Consider the following 20,989-nt stretch of genomic DNA (forward strand, 5'->3'; position numbering starts at 1 on the left):
TAAACTTCGCTATGATTGTAAACATAGACATGTGGAGTTTAATGAGGGTGACCAAGTGAAAGTTTTCACCCCGGTAAGGAAAGTCGGGAAAAGTGAAAAATTGCTGCTTAGATGGTTCGGACCTTATTATATAAGACGAAAAATGTCGGACGTGGACTATGAAATACAGAAAGGCAGATCAGACAAAGCAAAAAAAGAAGTTGTTCACGTAAGCAGAATATTACCCTATTATGATCCCTGGACCCCAGAATGCACGCCTTTATAAGAAAAGAAATGGGAAAAACACACAAAAGAGACAACTTTGAATAACTAAAGAGTATATTACTATTAAAAGAAAAAAAAAAAGGAAACAAAACAAACGAAATAAGATAAAATAATAATAATAAAGAAAAAAAAAAAAGATAATAACAATAATAAAAGAGAAAAAAAAAAAACAATTAAAATTACACACTTACAAAAAATACAATAAAATTAATAAAAATTGATAAGGAAGTGCTGGAGACGGCAACCCCTTCCAAACCCAGTTTGGTTGTCACTTGGGGGGGCAAGATTGCGGATCTTTAGTTTTGAAAAGAACAACAAATTGGATTACTTTATAATGTGAATAACAAAGCCAACAAATTTACTTACGGTTCATGATGAAAACACGAAAAAAAAAAAAACACTACTACACTCAAATGGAGTAACAAGAAAAAAACGACTGCACTCGCGAAGGCACACAAGAAAGTGAATGGAGAGGAAAAAAGTGAAGGACCGTTTCGTCCATAAAATGACAAAACTGCTGTGAATGCAGTGCTGTATAAGTAAAATAAATAAACGATAATAAGGCACCGTCTATCCCTAACTGACATAAAGATTGTAACACTTTGTATACAAAGTAATAATTTTGTTGAAGTGGAAATATTACGTTTGTTGGGTACAAACTTCACATACCGAGTGGTACCTAAATTTGAAGTTACTGAGCTCAGGGATTTTTATTCTCTTATCCGCGTCTGAATTTAATGGCCAATTGAAAGATTCACGAACGGATATTAGTCTAATTTTCCGCAGTTACACCAAAAGTGTGTAAAATGATTATCTAAGCGCGCGTGTTACAAGTTATTTGACTACAATGGAAAAAATGATATAATTAAAATGGCATACTTAAACAAAAAATACGAGGGACGTAAAATATATCGATAAATGCCATAGGTGCCGAACAAGTAAATACTTGAATAAATATAAATGTCAGGGGTATGTGATAATGGGGGGATAGACAAATTAAAATAACGAGTTTTCGTTTTATTTTGGTGTTGGATATTTTTGAATATCAGCATAATGTATTCGGTCGAAAAAAAAAATGCATCAAATGAATAATATGCGTCCGCAAGCGTAAAAGTGCTGACATGAAATTAAGAGAATATAAATAATTACATCGCTGTGATTTGCATTTTAGTTAGCGAAGTACCGTGATAGTACCGCGAGTGCGTTTCATTGAAAAAATACCGATCGAGAGTTTATAAAAAATGGAGTGGATTGTGATGTTTTTATATTATGCCCGATGTATTTCGGACATAAATGTCAAGTTACATTTATATGACATGGCTTTATACCATTTATGGGAGTTACATCAAGAAGTACAACGACCAGGAATAGTGTATTTGGGAGTCTCAAAGGCGTTACTAGCACTTTGGACCCAAATAATTCACATGGAATACCAGATGATTCATATTGATTTATTGGTGAGACAAGGAAGAAACCCTACGGAAAGATGTGGTTGTGCAATCTGCGCACCTCCGAGGGTGCCGTTCTATCAACCAAGACAATTTTGGGAAATTTGGGGAAGTCTGTTTGTGGATGGTTGCGCATGCAACGTTTGTTCGTTCAGAAGGAATTCACAATTCAGGCGGCGTGAACTACATGAACCTCCCCGACCCCATTTACCACCAAGAATGATGGGACATCCATTTAGGGTGCCATCAAGAGGTGAACCTACATTAGTTGAAGTGCCGAGGGTGACTTTGCGACAGAATTGGAATCCCGTTGAGCCACCACTAAATACAGCAAACATGACAAATTGGACTGGGCAGGTGGCTGCCACGCCTCTTCGAAGACAAATAAATCGTACACGTGTACGTGGTACGGCACCATATCAAGTGCCTATACGTGAGGAAAGAAATGAGGACCAGTTCAACACTGATCAGGCGAAACCCGGAGGGACCCAAACCGAACAAGACAAGTGAAACAATTATTGTTCAATATTTTATATCAATATTATATACTATATATTTAAAGTTTATCTATATAATAATGACTATTGTAGCACGAAGAAAATAAATGATATTTAACCATTTTTCTTGTTTAATTAAAGGTAAGATGGGTAAAGTTAATACAGGCGTAATAAGTTTTAAAAGGCGTTAAGTACGTCACTGTTATTAATATGATAATGATGACACAAGCGTTACCCTGACCTACCTCAAAACCGCTGACAAGACAAAATAAACCGAGTATAGGTTGTTTACACTACTTAGGTAGAGTGCATTTCAAACCATAGGGTCATTAGACAACCGTAAATTTTGTTTTGTGTTTACGTTTTAATAATTTACTTTCTTATTTTTGTTTACAGATAATCTAGGGAAGAAGCAATCAAACGTTATCGTCAATTTATTTTTTGTTTTGGATAAATAAAATATTTCTCCGCACGGATTTGAAATGAAGTTAGAACGTTCAATGTTCCAGTTTTTAAAACAACTTAGTTGATATGGAAATTGGGACATTAGTTAAACATATGCAGAAGTTATTGCAATCGGTTTGAGGTATACCAGTGAATAAAATTCACTCGGTTGAAGGTTATTAATTTAATTGAGATATAAAAGAAATATGCGTGTAATATTATATATTATTATATGTTATTATTAAGCCTTAAGTAACGCATATTAACCTTTGTTCTTATTTTCATTACATGTAAAAACCGCTTGAGGGAGCCATAAGAAGCCAATGTACTAAATGGCGCTGTGCAAAGCCAGTATTGGACGACCATTGAAGATGACATTTAACAGTATCACCAGAGTCAACCACATGATGAAAATAAAGCCTAAGCAGAAGAGACTATGGAGTATGGAATGGACATTGCTAGACTTCAGCTACTGGACTATTTGGTGACCAGTGGAAGACGATGTGTTAAGTCATAGTCAGGGTAATATATGATTGTGACAAACACTTTTGTGCGAACAATGGCGCAATAAAAGTCGCAACATCAGAGCTACTTATATTGAAATATATGGTGCATATTTAAGGGCTACCCAAGGTTTCAAATGTGTTATGTTAATTTAAGGGTTAGTTTAATGATTAGGATTATTATAAGTTTTGGGTACGACGAAGCGATGACGGAAAATGGAGAAAGTAAGCATTTTAGAGAATATATGATAAAAAGTAAAATTAAAAATTTTCGCTTACTCCATTTTTCAAATGATATTATAATAAGATGAATTTTATATAAGGCTAGCGATAACTTAGGTTGGTAATTAGAATTGTCAAATATAGGAATTACCTCTCTTGGTTTAAACTGGAGGGCCAGTTTCATGGAGAAGGGGCAAATGTCACGAAGGATAATAAATCAAAGTTATTTCACTTGAAAGGAAACATTAAAAATGTGGAATGTTTATATTACTTGAGCGGAAACATTAAAATTGTGGAATGCGGTCGGAGTGCAACTGCAATTAAGATGCATTTGCTGAATTTGCGAAATAATGTGGAATGTTTTCCAAGTACCGATGGTCGAAGGTCGTCACGAGTTGTCGGCTAGACGAGGCCAGGTCTGGGAGTTTTGATTGGTGGAACCAGTGTCTGGAATGCTATAAAAAGGAAGTTGTACCCTAAAGAAGGGTCAGTCAGTTCAGTCCAGTTCTGTCCAGTCAGTCCAGTTTTGCTGTGCACCACGTTGGTGATCGAACCGCAAATGTCAATTAGACATGTCCGTAACGCTCAAGTAAAGTTAATCGCGAACCGCGCTCCAAGTGACAAGCCTCTCTCCAAGATTCTGTCTTCTATAGAGATGTAAGTATGTTTATTGTACTTCTATGTTGTGTATTAATTTACGCCTGGTTTATTATGATTTTATTGGGAGTTAGTAACGTTTTCGTTGGGTTAGGAAACCTGTTATTTTACTAGTTAGTAAGTTAGGAGTTGTTAGGTTTAAGTACGTATTCAATAGAACTTGATGGTAAAGTTAACTGTGTTTTATTTTCACGCTGAAACGAGATCTCAGGCAAATAAGTTGAATTAAATTCAACACGTCACGCTAGTCGTGACATTATGAGTACTAAAGTTTCAACTTACATGCAGTTGAACTATTTTTGGTGCATCTGTACGAAGATGTCCAGCTCAGGATTCATAATTAAATGAAATAATTATTGAATTGCCAATGAAAAAATATTGGTATCTTTTATAAAAGAGTAATTTAAATCCTCAAGAATTCAACAGGAAAAACAGTATAATTCAATGTTGGTAGGAGTATTAGCTCTCCAAAGTAGTTGTTTCTGATTTTTCCCTTCTCAGTTGAGAAGTTTCTGATACAGAAAGGTCTGTACAGGGTGCTGCATTTTCGATGGTTTTACGGGGTATAGAGAAAACGGTAATAGATAGAAAAAAAGTAGCATACGTGTTCCGATCTCATTTTCTGAGCTGAGATGACTGGCGAAGAGTGGGCTGCGCAAACTTCTTTTGTTTCAAAGATACGGGGGGTTTTTGAAAATTGGTCATTTTGGAACATCCTCTGTATTTCATTTGCTATTAAAGTTATCAAAAAAGGAAAAACGGTTTCCGGTAGAAGTTTTGACGTAGAATCCAATGGCGTAGCCAGTTTTTTTCTATTACGTTTAGTTTCTGACATATGACACTAGTTATATTTTTTTAAATGGAACACCCTATATATTTTTAGTTCATTTAATTCTGTTTATTTTTACCTTTTCAACGGTGTATTACAACATATAAGTTTGTAGAGGTTAATCCTGTTATTTTAAAAAAAGGACCTTTGCTAAGCTAAAAAATAACCAATATCTAAAATACCAAACAAAATCGGAAATCATATAAGCTAACACATCAGGAAATTAAATATTTTTAATAAATCTTATTAAAAATCTAAGTTACAAACAGTTCTACCGTCACTTTAATAAGAAAAGTGGCCATTTCTATTTTCTACTATTTTTAAGGTAGAAGTTAAAAAAACTGTTTATAAACGACATGTAACATGTTAATATGAATATAGCCAAATTTGGTTTCGACTGTGGGTATTTTTATACATATTATTTAGCACTTTTTTATTAAAGGAAACGCTTTTTTTCTAATTACGAAGATTAACGTTTACAAACTTATATGTTTTAATACACCGTTGAAATAGTAAAAATCAACAGAATTAAATGACCTAAAAATATATAGGGTGTTCCATTAAAAAAAATATAAGTTAGTGTCATATGTCAGAAACTAAACGTAATAGAAAAAAACTGACTACGCCATTGGATTCTACGTCAAAACTTCTACCGGAAACCGTTTTTCCTTTTTTGATAACTTTAATAGCAAATGAAATACAGAGGAGGTTCCAAAATGACCAATTTTCAAAAACCCCCCGTATCTTTGAAACGAAAGAAGTTTGCGCAGCCCACTCTTCGCCAATCATCTCAGCTCAGAAAATGAGATCGGAACACGTATGCTACTTTTTTTCTATCTATTACCGTTTTCTCTGTACCCCGTAAAACCATCGAAAATGCAGCACCCTGTACATGTTGATAAATATTTGTTTTAGTGCCACACAGCAATACTGTTTGCTGTTATCGATGTTAGGGCGGTGCAGGAATTTTTCTTAAGGAACAAGCCAAAAATATTCGTTGAATACGAAATCAGGCTGAAATGATTGTGTGTATGCTAAACCTTATACATACGTTTATTAACTTTTGAAAATTGGGTCTTTGAAGCAAATTGATACTAGACTTCTTTGAACACGGATATAAAAAGGTCCATACGAAGTAGCTAAACTTGTCAACATTTTCAGGCAACGGAGATTCCTATTCCTGACAGCAACCGGTTATACGTTATCCTGGAAATTTGCGTATTAGTTGCTTTAATCGTTTACCTTAATTCCGTTTATAGGATCGTCTCATTACGAGGTACAATAAGTTGTACAAATTTCTAGCAGACTGACTACGACTACTTTTTGAAAGAAATATTGAACTGCTGAACAATTCAGAGTTACAAGTTACAAGCCCGATAAAGTCAAGATGCTCATAATTAAGTTATAAAAATGATTTACTTTTACTTGCTTAAATGAATTATCCTATAGTAGGATATATTTCGTTTTTCTGCACATGAAAAAATGCGATATATAGATATGTAACCTAACCAATTGATTAGATAATTCTTTTCTTATGCCGCAGACAGATGGTAATCACTTTGTTATTTAAGTCATCGTGGTACGATCGTTTACAAAAACTGCGTATGGATAAATATCATTGTAATTTCATTTTGACATGAGTTACGAGGCACCCTTTTACGTAAAATGCAAGTTAAAGCAAATACTTAGGTATCGCTGAATAGACATAATATTGTTCTCGGGAGTGTTTGTGTTAGATTTAGAGTTAGTCAGAGCATAACATTAAAACTAGTTAGACGTATTACGTATTATTATTTTAGTATATTTTCTAATAAAGCTTAAGTTAATTATTTTTAAAAAGGTATTTTGCAACACCGGTTTCGTAATTGGCGCAGTCGGTAGGATTGGCAAAAATTGATACATCGAGTATTAATTTCCGGTACGGATTATTGCCAATCTAAGAACATTTCGAATCCTGATGAAGAATCCTGTTTCCGAATAAAGATCGGTTAAACTGGACTATCGATCAGGAACCATCTGAAGAGTTGCCTTGTACCAAGTAAATTGGAAATTAGTCAACCATCGATTAATTTCACGGGCAAGACGGAATTTGGACTGGACTACATCGTCCCCCAAACCTGAAGCTCATAGGATGAAGATATTAGTACTAGTGCTACTTATGTAAGTGCAATTTTCTAGATGTCACATGACGATTTATCGTATCTATTGAGTAATTTATCTATCGATAACAAAGAACCTTCAAATAGCTCTGACTCCACTTTAGAAACTAAAGTGCTAACTAACTCAAAATCAAATTCGAATCAAAATCAAACAATTAATTTTAACGCTGATTTGTTAGCAGAAAATCTTAAAAAGCTACAAACATACTAATATTAATACAGATTTATCTGAAATGGCTCTTCAGTTTAAGCCAGAATATATTAATTGTGTGCCTCAGTTTGATGGCAATCCAAGCGAATTAAATCGATTTCTAGCAACTTGCAAAACTTTAATCGAACAATTTTATGATGTAACTAACAGAAATTGCTTCCAAAATACTTATTTATTACATTGCTTAATTGGAAAGTTAACAGGAAGTGCAAGACTTGTTGTGAATGTCCAAAACGTCTCCACCTGGGACGAACTAAAATGTACGTTGTATAGACACTTTGCGGATACTCGTGATGAGTCGTGCCTCAACAGAGATTTAGTTATGCTTAGACAGGGTAGTAACGAATCTCCCCAAAATTTTTATGATAGGGTTTTAGAAATATTGAATTTGTTAGTAAGTTTTGTTGATGCTCATGATACAGTTGAATCAGCAACAATTAAGCGTAGCTTGTATCAAAACTTAGCGTTAACGACATTTTTATCGGGATTGAAAGAACCCCTAGGAAATACAATTAGGTGTATGAAGCCAATTGATTTAGCTCAGGCAATCCAATTTTTCATACAGGAAAATAATGTTAGGTATTTCCAAAATAACACACACAACCCATTTAAACAACACCCACATAAAACACAAACAACTAAACCAGTTATAAACTATTTTCCAACCCATCAACCACGATTTCCTTCATTTTCGAACCCGTCAATGACTAATTTTAATGGTAACTTCAATACTAACACATCCCACAATCAATTCAGACAACCTTTTCCATCCCAACCTATACCTTTGAGGCCAAATAACAATTTCCGACCTCAAAAATTTCCAACCAATTCTCAAGTGTTCGGAAGACCAAACACTAACGTTTTCAAACCCAATAGTTCAAAAATTTTACCTACTCCAACACCTATGTCGGTGTGCACCCAACAAACATTTAGAACTAATAGATCAAATCAATTTCCGGGACAACGTCCTTCACAGGGCAATTTCCAACAACTCCAACCACGAAGGAATATGCCAACAATCGAAGAAGTCTATAATACGGAACTATTTACAACCCCTAATGATTATTTTTATAATTACCCCGAAAATGATCATTATTTGCAATATAACAGTGATATTCCTAACGAGGAACAAATCGACTTTTCAACGAATAATCAATATCTATAGTCGATTCACAACCCCAATAGACCAAAACAAAACAAAGCCTGGAACGTGATCAGCTCGTGATAACCGATTTGGAGGTGGCTGGCGCGATTCTTATTGGTCAACTCGGAGAAGGCGGCTTGAGCTTTGGGGTTTGCAAGTGCAAGTTTCCAGGGACGCACTCATTCGTTTACGTGCCTTTTGTTTGCCGTTAAGCTTTTCTGATTGTTGTTTAGAGTAATTTTTTATTTTTTGTTTAGCAAAAATGTCTAGTACAGACACTGCAAGTGAAGTTGACACTTTTTTAACTCCCCCTAAGAGAAGGTCTAAAAAACATTTGAATGTGGAGATAAAACAGGTGATTTTAAATGTATATAAACACGAGATAGTGGAAAACCAAACATCGACTATAGACGAAGTTGTTTTAAAGGTCTCACGCAAAGTAGGAGTGTGTCGTGCTTCAGTTTTTAATGTAATAAGAGAGTACAAACGAAATCACACTTTCTCTGAACCAAACACAAATAAAAATAAGAAGACCATTGTGAAATCATTGGACGAGGCTGATAAACATGCGATCAGAAGAAAAGTGCACGATTTTTTTTTTTAAAAATGAAATACCCACAATCGACAAGGTATTGAAAGAGGTTAATGAAGATGCCGTTTTGCCAAGTTTCAAACGATCGACTTTTTATAAGCTTTTAAAGCACTTGAATTTTAAATGGAAAAAGCGTGGACGAAATAGTTTGTTAATGGATAGAGAAGAAATTGTGTTGTGGAGAAGAGATTATCTGATTAAAATAAAGTCATTTAGAGAACAAAACAGGAAAATTTACTATCTGGACGAAACGTGGGTTAACGCAGGCCACACTACCTCTAACGTATGGGTCGATGAAACTATCACAACATCGAGAAAAGCTTTTTTAGAAGGACTCTCTACCGGATTAAAAAATCCCACAGGTATGTTCCAAGCTTTTTCATCTCCTTAAGTTGTTCTTGTTTTCCATTTTAGAAGAAACATGCGATTTTAATTCATTCTTCTGTTAAAAAATATTTCCATTTAAATTGTACAGCGAATACATATTAATTTTAATTCTATATTTTTAGGTAAAGGAAAACGACTAATCGTCTGCCATATTGGCAATGAAAATGGATTCGTTGATGACGGCCTGTGGTGTTTTGAATCCAAAAAAACAGGAGACTACCATGAAGAAATGAATGGAGAATCGTTTGAAAACTGGTTTTCCAACATTTTACCCCGTATAGAAGAGAATGCAGTGATTGTCCTTGACAATGCTTCTTATCATTCTCGAAGACTGGAGAAGATTCCAACCACTTCTTCAAATAAATTAGACATTCAAAACTGGTTGCAGTCCAAAAATATCCATTTTGAAGACTCAATGCTCAAAGTCCAACTTTTGGCATTAGTCAAGCAACAAAAGGCTAAATACGAAAAGTACATTATTGATGAACTGGCCGCCAGTCAAAATAAAACTGTACTTCGTTTACCGCCGTACCATTGTGAACTTAATCCAATTGAGCTAATATGGGCTGAAGTCAAAAATTTTGTAGCCCAGCGAAACACTACTTTTAAATTTGGAGACCTCAAGTCAATTTTCAATGAGGCAATACAAAGCATTACAGCGGAGAAATGGGAAAAGTGTGTTGAACATGTAAAGAACAAAGTGGAGAATCAAATGTGGAAGCTGGACAATATAATGGAGGTACAAGTAGAGGCACTGATCATTGACACTGCAGATGATGATGAGGATAGTGATGAAGATGAAAGCACCTCAAGTTCATAAACACTTTTTTCATGTTTCGCATAACCCGAATCAGGGATAATATGAAACACCGATAAAAAAAAGTTTATCACAAAAATAAAAATAAAAAAATACAGTGTTATCATCAAAATTTGATTACTCTCCTAAACCATGTATAATTTTGGAAAAATCTAGTAGCAATTTGAACTTGTAACAAATTATATGCGTTTATGTAAAAGAAACGTTTCATATTACCCCGTTCTACGGCACCTACATTTACATTTCAATATTTGTAAACCATTTTTATGTTGTCAAATAAATACCCCTTAAAATATATTGTAATGTACGTTAATATTCCGCCACTAAAATTAATGTTTCTATAATAGGAAAAGCCCTCTAAAGCAAAGTATAATTATTGACGTTACCGTTATTGCCTCTATCTGGTCAACGTATAGAAAAACATTCTCTTGTAGTTTTTCCAGACTTTACAAAATTTCTAGCGTTAACAGTGCACATAACTAATAAAATTTAAAAAAATCCATTACAATAGTAAGTATACAATATTTATTACTTCATCGTGGTTCCAAATACGGCCCTGTTTTATAGTACACTTTCCAACAATCACCTGCATAGGGCATGCATTTGTTTACGTTCAGTCTATCCATAAAATGAATATACTATAGATCAATCGACAATTGAAGACCCCCAAACGTCTAATGAAACTGAAAATTTTCACCAAGTTTCCAAGGACAATTTGATCACATAACAGACAATCCACTAATTTTTAATCTTAACCTAAACTCGTCTAGTGAACTTGCTTATGTGATATTTCCAGAACAAAATTTAAAAATTTTAATTGATTCAGGATCTAGTAGATCGTTTATGAATCCAGATCTAGTACAGAGGTTATTTCCAACGCGAATAATGTATGAACCATTTGTTGTAAGTTCAACTTTTCAACAATCAGCACACGACCATAGTGCATTAATTCCAGCTTCGAAATTGTTTAAATTACCAGATCGGCAAGATTTAAAATTTTTCTTATTTAAATTTCATTCAATTTTTGACGGCTTGTTAGGACTTGATAACCTTAAACTTCTACAAGCAAACGTAAATATAGACACTAATCACATAATAACACCTTATGCAAAAATTCCTTTACAATTTTATAAAACAAATTCTGATTTAAATTTAATCAGGGTTCAACCACGAACAGAACAAGTAATAAAAGTTAAAACATCAATTAAAAATGGAGAAGTAATTATTCCACACACTAAAATTCAGAAATGTGAAATTCCAGAATCCTTAAGTTTAGCAAAAAACGGTTGCGCAATAACAACAATTTTAAATAATGGAAATTCACCAATAACTATCGACTTCTCAGACCCAATCGAAGTAGAAAATTTTGATATATCATATTTTGAGAACATTGACTTTAACAACTTTAATGACTGTCCATCACATGACTCAAACTTTGATATTTCTAAAATACGTGTTGACCATCTAAACTCCGAAGAAAAAAGTAAAATCTTAAAATTATGTAAAGACTTTTCAGATATTTTCTATAACGAAAATGTGCCTTTATCGTTTACAAATAAAATTAAACATACTATCAAAACTAGTGACGAAACCCCTGTTTACACAAAATCGTACAGGTATCCTTTCATTCATCGACAAGAAGTTGATCGCCAAATTAAAAAGATGTTAGAACAAAATATCATTAGACCATCTGATTCTCCTTGGTCTTCACCCATTTGGGTTGTACCAAAAAAATTAGATGCGTCTGGTAAACAAAAGTGGCGCGTCGTAATCGATTATAGAAAACTGAATGAAAAAACCATCGATAAAAAGTATCCACTGCCTCAAATTACCGACATTTTAGATAAATTAGGTAAATGTCAGTATTTTTCAACTATAGACTTAGCATCAGGTTTCCATCAAATCGAGATGCATGAAGATGATATTCCGAAAACCGCTTTTAACGCAGAAAACGGTCATTTCGAATTTCTTAGAATGCCATTCGGTCTGAAAAATGCGCCAGCAACCTTCCAGCAGGTTATGGACTCTATATTACGCGGAATTCAGAACGAAAAGTGCTTAGTCTATTTAGATGACATTTTTGTGTACTCAACATCCTTGCAAGAACATATGGAAAATTTAAAATTAGTTTTTCAGAGATTACGAGATTCAAATTTTAAAATACAGACAGATAAAAGTGAATTCTTACGACATAAAGTAGCTTATCTAGGACATGTTGTCACTCCTTCTGGTGTAAAACCAAACCCAGATAAAATTTTGGCCATAAAACGATTTCCAATTCCAAAAACAACCAAACAATTAAAAGGATTTTTGGGACTTTTGGGATATTATCGTAGATTCATTAATAATTTTTCCAAATTAACTAAACCATTAACAAAATGTCTAAAAAAGGGACCCAAAATTGAGCATAACGATGAATTTGTCAATTGTTTCGAGACCTGTAAAAACCTTTTAATTAATGAACCAATATTGCAGTACCCCGACTTTAGTAAGCCATTCAATTTAACAACGGATGCAAGTAACGTCGCGTTGGGAGCAGTATTATCGCAAGGGCCGATAGGTCAAGATTTACCAATCGCGAACGCATCTAGGACTCTAAATGACTCTGAATTAAATTACTCCACCATAGAAAAAGAGTGTTTATGCTTAGTCTGGGCAACTAAATATTTCAGGCCATATTTATTTGGTAGGAAGTTTAATATAATAACCGACCATAAACCATTACAATGGTTATTTTCGCTAAAAGATCCATCTTCAAAATTACTGCGTTGGCGAATCAAGTTAGAAGAATTTGATTATCACATTATCTATAAAAAGGGTAAACTGAATACTAACGTTGACGCCTTGTCACGGATAGAAATTCACGTTAAAGAAACCCAAGACACTGAAGCATTTGATATCGACAAGTATGTAAATGATGTTTACAACGATCATATGGCACCTAGTACAGGTTACGATTTGGATCGGATTTCTGTTATCGCTCAACCGGACGACGAGCAGCCGTGTATCCCTGACGATGATAATAACATCGTTCATACAAATGCTGATCAAGATCCTGTAGTTGGTATTCCGATTTCAGAAACTGCTGTTAATTATGGTGCAAACCAAATAATAATCCAAAAGGTATTTCATTCACCCGCGAAACACAGAATTACAAATTTGTTTGACAAGAAACGTCGAATTACTGTACAATTCTCTGAAGACGATTTTGAAAAAAGTGTCATAACATTCATTAAGGAAGCTGTTGTACCAAATAAACTTTATTACCTGTATTTTGAAGATCCAGATATTTTTGAACCATTCGCTGAAGTAATAAGAAAAACCTTTAAGTGGCCATCTCTTAAATTCTTACGTTGTCTCAAAAAATTAATTGATGTTACGGATAAAAACGACATCAAAGAGATAATTCAAAATTATCATGAAAGTAAATCTAACCACCGCGGCATCGAAGAAACGATTAAACGTTTAAGAGAAAGGTATTACTGGCCCGAATTAAAACAATCTGTTCAAACTTATATAAATGATTGCGAGATTTGTATAAGAAGTAAATATGAGAGAACCCCAGTCAAAATCCCAATGAATGTGACTCCAACTGCATCAAGACCTTTTGAAATTATTCACCTTGACACCTATACTTTTGAAAAAAACAAATTTCTGACAATTATTGACAGTTTCTCGAAATATGCACAAGCATATCATTTAAATTCACTTGCTTCTGTGGAAATTGTTGATAAGCTTTTAATATTCTTTTCTCACCATGGAATACCCAAACAAATAATTGTCGACAATGGCACCGAATTTAAAAATTCAGTGGTGACAGAATTATTAACCTTTCACAAGATTAAAGTACATTTTTGTTCCCCACATCACCCAGAATCAAATGGAGTTATAGAAAGATTACATTCAACTCTTGCTGAAGACATTAGATTACTTAATAATCAAAATTATTCAGCCGCTCCGATGGAACAAAAAATGATTTATGCCATACTTGCGTATAATCATACCATTCACTCTAGTACTAATCTAAAACCAATTGATATTATACAAGGACACGTAACCTCAAATGATATTTTCGACCTAAAATTAGATCAAATCCTTGTCAATGATTATGTCAATTCACATAAAGAAAAAGCAAATATTCTCTATTCTCAAATTAATGATAAATTAATTAAAAAGAAAGAATATTTGGCTGAAAAAAGGAATAAAAATACAGACGACCCTGAAATATTCCAACCTGACCAAACCGTGTACTTAAAGAAACACACTCGTCAAAAACACACAGACAAATTTACACAACCGACTAAACTAATTAGTATAAATACGAAAAAGAAAACAGGTGTTACGGAAAAACAAGGAAAAGTACATCTCTCTAATATTAAACGCCCTTTAATTAGGAAAAAATATAGTTTTGAACAAAGACATTAATATATACTAACGTATATAGACCAGACAAGTCATTCATAAACTCTAAAAAATGTCTCACCAACATCGTTTATGCATTGTTTACATTTTGTCGTTCCCAGCAATGCGTTATGAATGAGAACACTGGTGGTGGGGAAAATTCCGTAGGACGCTGCAGGGCGTACTCCGGACTTTCGGCGCGATTTCCATTTACTACGTGACCACGTGAAATACTACGATGATGCTATTGGTTAGCATAAAATTTGTTAAGCCCCACGCATGCGTAGTAAAATCGTTACGGATTACAAGGTTGCCACGTTTTGTCTTTTTACGAACATAACTGTTAACGCTGTTATATGTTTCTTTGCTTTGCCTCGCGCTACATTTCTTAGACAAGAAACTAAAATTTGTGCAGTTTGGCATCAACGCCATAACCTGAGCCGACTGTGGGACGGTAGCGTTTAGAATGTGTATTATTGTTGGCAGAAGTTAAAATGTAAATAAACCGGTCTATCTTGTAAGTCTATGGTTTTGAATAATAAAATTATTTTTCAGAATTCTGCAAAAGACCCGTGCAGTCGACGACAAAATTACAGTCAAGACGTTATCGGATAACCCTGGACTAATTCCAGTTAACCTAGGGCACGCAAAATTAGAAGAGTACTCCTTTACACTTTTTAATTTCTACGACTTAAATCCAGTAATTATAGAATTAAATAAGTTACAGAATAGGTCTATAAACATAACCGCTCTAATAGATAGACACATAGAATATAGAATAGAAACGCTTAATTACATTAAAATATTATCGTTAATTCAAGAAAGGGTAGAAAATAAGCTAAAAGAGATAATTCCTCACCCAGATAGATATAAGCGCGGACTAATAAATGGCATTGGCTCCATTTTTAAATCAATCACAGGAAATCTAGACGCTTCAGATGGAGAACGTTATGATAATCTAATACAAGAACTGCAAAATAATCAAAATAAGTTAACTTCGACAATTTTGGAAGGAAATTCTGTATCACTCAATTTAAAAAAACAATTTAATTCTACTGTTGAAAAGATCAGTTACAATGAAATGCTACTGGACTCGAGATTGCATCAAATCGAGTTAATCGTACAAAAAACCACCTTGAAGGAAAATGCTAACTATATTAAAGACACACTAAATCAAATTATTAATATCTATGAAATTATTGATTCTGTGTTACAAGATATAGAGATTGCTATCACTTTTTCCAAACTTAAAGTTTTGCATTCAAGCATTATAAAAACAGATGCTTTGTTTTACGAGCTACAACGTATTCAAAAAGTAGTTACGACCAATCGAATTCCTCTAGAAGTTACTTTAGAGAATACACTTTTGTACGAAAAATTCATAAAAGTAGAAAGTTTTATATATAAGAACAAAGTAAATTTTGTTTTCAAAATTCCAATCACCCATCCAAACGAATTTAACTATTATCGACTCTATTCAACACCTGTACATCATCAGAGTTATTTTAAGGTTATCATACCAGAAAATAAATTTCTTTTAAAAAATAAATTGCACTTCTCATACCAGAGTACCGAATGTACTAAATTTAAAAATCATTACTACTTATGCGACAAAATGGAACTTAAAGATGATAGGCAAAACGCATCCTGCACCATTCAATTATTAGAGGATAATGGATTTTCACCTGCTTGTCACCAAATCGCAATACATATTGCCAGTCCAATAGTCAATCAACTGGATGACTTAAGTCAATGGATAATAGTGTTGCCCAAAGAAGAACTAGTTCAATTAAAGTGTACAAATCAAAATGAACGTCTAAGGCTACTGGGAACATACATAATGAACATACCAGTACATTGTGAAGTTCAGTTTAACAACATATTGATCAATAATCGGCAACCAGCAGAAAATTCCAATCAACTAATTCTTTTCCCTGATTTAACAGACAATTTACCATTTTTACCGACGTTGAGCTTAAGTACTCAACCATTGGAAGAAATCAAATTGGACGATTTGCAGAAGCTAAAAAGCCAAATTTTGGAAACCCGTCCTTCGTTAAGCTTTTCGGACATTTCCAAAACTCCAAGTTTTTGGACAATTGCAATTTATGGACTCTTGATCCTGCTGGTCATCTACATTGTCATAAGGAAACTAAACCTGTTAAGTTGCAGTAAGAAGACCATGATGGAAGAAAATCCTAAGGAAATGGAGCTACCACGTGATGTTCAACTACCCCGTCAAGCCGTATAGTTGAAGCTTCCAGGGGAGGAGTTACGAGGCACCCTTTTACGTAAAATGCAAGTTAAAGCAAATACTTAGGTATCGCTGAATAGACATAATATTGTTCGCGGGAGTGTTTGTGTTAGATTTAGAGTTAGTCAGAGCTTAACATTAAAACTAGTTAGACGTATTACGTATTATTATTTTAGTATATTTTCTAATAAAGCTTAAGTTAATTATTTTTAAAAAGGTATTTTGCAACACCGGTTTCGTAATTCATGATAATTTACCTACATGGAATAACAAGTGGAAATATTGTATTGGCTAAGAATAATTAAATTTGATTTTACTATAGAAAAAATGACAACTGATTTAAAAAAGTGACTCAAGTTTTTTTTTTACGAATGGTAAATGATACATTTGTAATAAAGTATTTCTGAAGTGATATTTAACACATTCAACACACATACTACTCGAATAAGACGATAAGACCCACACATCATGATAATGTGACTTTATTTTTAATTTATTTCAGCTGAATTTTATTATGTTAAATAATTAAGGTGAAAAACGCTAGCTGAGCGTAATACCTTATTATGTAAGTGGCACATAGAGTTTGTTTCTTTAACCGACCCATTGTAATGAGTTTTATGAGTACTAAAGTTTCAACTTACATGCAGTTGAACTATTTTTGGTGCATCTGTACGAAGATGTCCAGCTCAGGATTCATAATTAAATGAAATAAATATTGAATTGCCAATGAAAAAATATTGGTATCTTTTATAAAGGAGTAATTTAAATACTCAAGAATTCAACAGGAAAAACAGTATAATTCAACGTTGGTAGGAGTATTAGCTCTCAAGGTAGTTGTTACTGATTTTTCCCTTCTCAGTTGAGAAGTTTCTGATACAGAAAGGTCTGTACATGTTGAGAAATATTTGTTTTAGTGCCACACAGCAATACTGTTTGCTGTTATCGATGTTAGGGCGGTGCATGCATTTTTCTTAAGGAACAAACCAAAAATACTCGTTGAATGCGAAATTAGTAGCAGGCTGAAATGATTGTGTGTATGCTAAACCATATACATACGTTTATTAAGTTTTGAAAATTGGGTCTTTGAAGCAAATTGATACTAGACTTCTTTAAACTCGGATATAAAAAAGGTCCATATAAAGTAGCTAAATTTGGCGACATTTTCAGGCAACGGAGATTCCTATTCCTGACAGCAACCGGTTATACGTTATCCTGGAAGTTTGCGTATTAGTTGCTTTAATCGTTTACCTTAATTCCGTTTATAGGATCGTCTCATTACGATGTACAATAAGTTGTACAAATTTCTAGCAGACTGACTACGACTACTTTTTGAAACAAACATTGAACTGCTGAATAATTCAGGGTTACAAGTTACAAGCCCGGTAAAGTCAAAATGCTCATAATTAAGTTATAAAAATGATTTACTTTTATTTGCTTAATGAAATATCCTACAGTAGGATATATTTTGTTTTTTGTGCACATTAAAAAATGCGATATACAGGGTGTCCCACGACGAAAGACCTCGATTGATATTGGAGAAAGTATAAATAGGAGAGTTTTGAAAATTTGGTAGGATACTGATGTGGGCATGCCCAATCCAACTAAAATATTTTCAAGATGGTTGCACTTCCGCTTATACCGGAAGTCGATCACAACTTTCTTATTTTAAATAGAACACCCTATATATTATTACATATTTGGATTCCTCACAAAATTCTGACCAACTTTTGTATAGAATGCCCTATGCCTATCTCTAGCCGTTTTCGAAATATTTGATGTTTTTCCAAAAAAGTGACAGTTGCAACGCTCAACATATTTTTGTACTATGTTAAAACCGTATTTCATTTTGCAATGAAACTTTGGGTTATTGTAAATAAAGGATCGTTTTATTAAACTGAGGGTGCGTAACGACTCATTTGTATACAGGGTCGTCAAAAAAAAATCATAAACTTGCCACTAAAAAAAATGAAAAATCTCAAGTTTTTTAAATGGAAACCCCCATTTTTTATGACGGAATCATTTTGAGCATTAAAAATTACTATAAGTTTCAATTTACTTGCCTATACCTAAATCCAACCCATTTCGTTTTATTTGAGAATAAACATTTTTTTATTAGGCTGCATGGTTGGGATTAGCTGGTACTCTAGTTAGCCATGCTTTTGACACACGGTGATATTGGAGAACTGCAAAGCATGTTATGTTGAGCGTTGGAACTGTCACTTTTTTGGAAAAACATCAAATATTTCGAAAACGGCTAGAGATAGGAATAAGGCATTGTACACAAAAGTTGGTTAGAAATTGCAATTTCTACATTTGTATTATTAAGGATTGGTTTTGTTTTAATAGCTTTTATCTTCACAGATCCCGTATTCTTAAAATTTTCAATTATTTGCTTGACAGCTTTTCGTGATGGCTTTGGTTTTTCTGGATAACGAGCGGCAAATACCTCACATGTTCTACTCACAACTTTATCACATTCTCCGTAAATAATAAACAGATTTAAGTAATCTTGGTTTGAATAACGTAACCGCGACGGCATATTTGCAGTTGTCAAAACACTCAAAACTAGTGTTATTAACATGCCCTGCAGGTCTCCAATATCACCGTGTGTCAAAAGCATGGCCAACTAGAGTACCAGCTAATTCCAACCATGCACCCGAGCATGCAGCCTAACAAAATAAAAAAATGTTTATTCTCAAATAAAACGAAATGGGTTGGATTTAGGTATAGGCAAGTAAATTGAAACTTATAGTAATTTTTAATGCTCAAAATGATTCCGTCATAAAAAATGGGGGTTTCCATTTAAAAAACTTGAGATTTTTCATTTTTTTTAGTGGCAAGTTTATGATTTTTTTTTGACGACCCTGTATACAAATGAGTCGTTACGCACCCTCAGTTTAATAAAACGATCCTTTATTTACAATAACCCAAAGTTTCATTGCAAAATGAAATACGGTTTTGACAAAGTACAAAAATATGTTGAGCGTTGCAACTGTCACTTTTTTGGAAAAACATCAAATATTTCGAAAACGGCTAGAGATAGGCATAGGGCATTCTATACAAAAGTTGGTCAGAATTTTGTGAGGAATCCAAATATGTAATAATATATAGGGTGTTCTATTTAAAATAAGAAAGTTGTGATCGACTTCCGGTATAAGCGGAAGTGCAACCATCTTGAAAATATTTTAGTTGGATTGGGCATGCCCACATCAGTATCCTACCAAATTTTCAAAACTCTCCTATTTATACTTTTTCCAATATCAATCGAGGTCTTTCGTCGTGGGACACCCTGTATAGGTACGTAACCTAACCAATTGATTAGATAATTCTTTTCTTATGCCGCAGGCAGATGGTGATCACTTTGTTATTTAAGTCATCGCGGTACGAACGTTCACAAAAACTGCGTATGGATAAATATCATTGTAATTTCATTTTGACATGCACATTTTTAGCATATGAGAATAATTAAGAAAAATGGCCATTGTTATTATAAAAGTTAAAAAGTGTACACTTGAGTTTTGTATCGTGATTTTTCATTGTATGAGTAAATGGATTAATTGAAGACTTTACGAAATAAAACTGGGCTAAATACTTATTGAACATTGACAAGTAAAGACTGTATTGCACGGTCAAGATGTCAAGATACCAGTAGAAAATTTTGAAACTTGAACACTTGTCACATTAGGTTATCAGAAAGGTTAATGAGTGCACCATGCTTAAAACAATGGAATTCGCTGGTTAACCAATTCGGAATAATATCTCAATGAGACCATGTAGGTACCTACCAACGAATAAAGATAAATATATGAAAAAATTAATATTGTCGGTGTAATAATCACCTTGAACATATAGTTGTTTATGCATTTTTGCGAGGAACGCAACTAATTCGCGAGCGATGAGAAATGAATGTGTCGCTGCGCGCATAAATAAATGACTAATTTAAATAGTCCGAGTTAGGAAGACGGTTTACATTATGTGCATATTGATTTTCATTACGTAATTTTTGAATCAACCGAATCATTCCCAATAAACGCATACTTATATACCGAATGCTACGTTTCACCAGTTTCGGGTACCAGTAGTACCCCAAACCCAACAAAGGGTTGAAACATCAGAAGTGAATTCTGCTGGCGCATCTTCTGGAGGTGCGTTTGGACCAC

General features: G+C 33.8%; 2 long non-coding RNA genes across 2 annotated transcripts in view; one reads left to right on the plus strand and one right to left on the minus strand.

The window, feature by feature from the left end:
* The window catches only part of LOC145737210 (uncharacterized), a 299,466-nt gene extending 296,153 nt beyond the window's left edge, over positions 1 to 3,313 (minus strand). Inside the window, exon 1 of the long non-coding RNA XR_014180319.1 lies at positions 2,921 to 3,313. This is a non-coding gene — a long non-coding RNA (uncharacterized LOC145737210). The remainder of the gene's footprint in view (positions 1 to 2,920) is intronic.
* The window catches only part of LOC145737209 (uncharacterized), a 222,167-nt gene that overhangs the window by 77,793 nt on the left and 123,385 nt on the right, over positions 1 to 20,989 (plus strand). The gene's annotated exons all lie outside the window — the stretch shown is intronic.

The sequence above is a fragment of the Ips typographus genome, linkage group LG13 (assembly GCF_016097725.1).
Source record: "Ips typographus isolate SLU linkage group LG13, UJ_Ityp_2.0, whole genome shotgun sequence".
In the NCBI taxonomy this organism is placed as follows: Eukaryota; Metazoa; Arthropoda; class Insecta; order Coleoptera; family Curculionidae; genus Ips; species Ips typographus.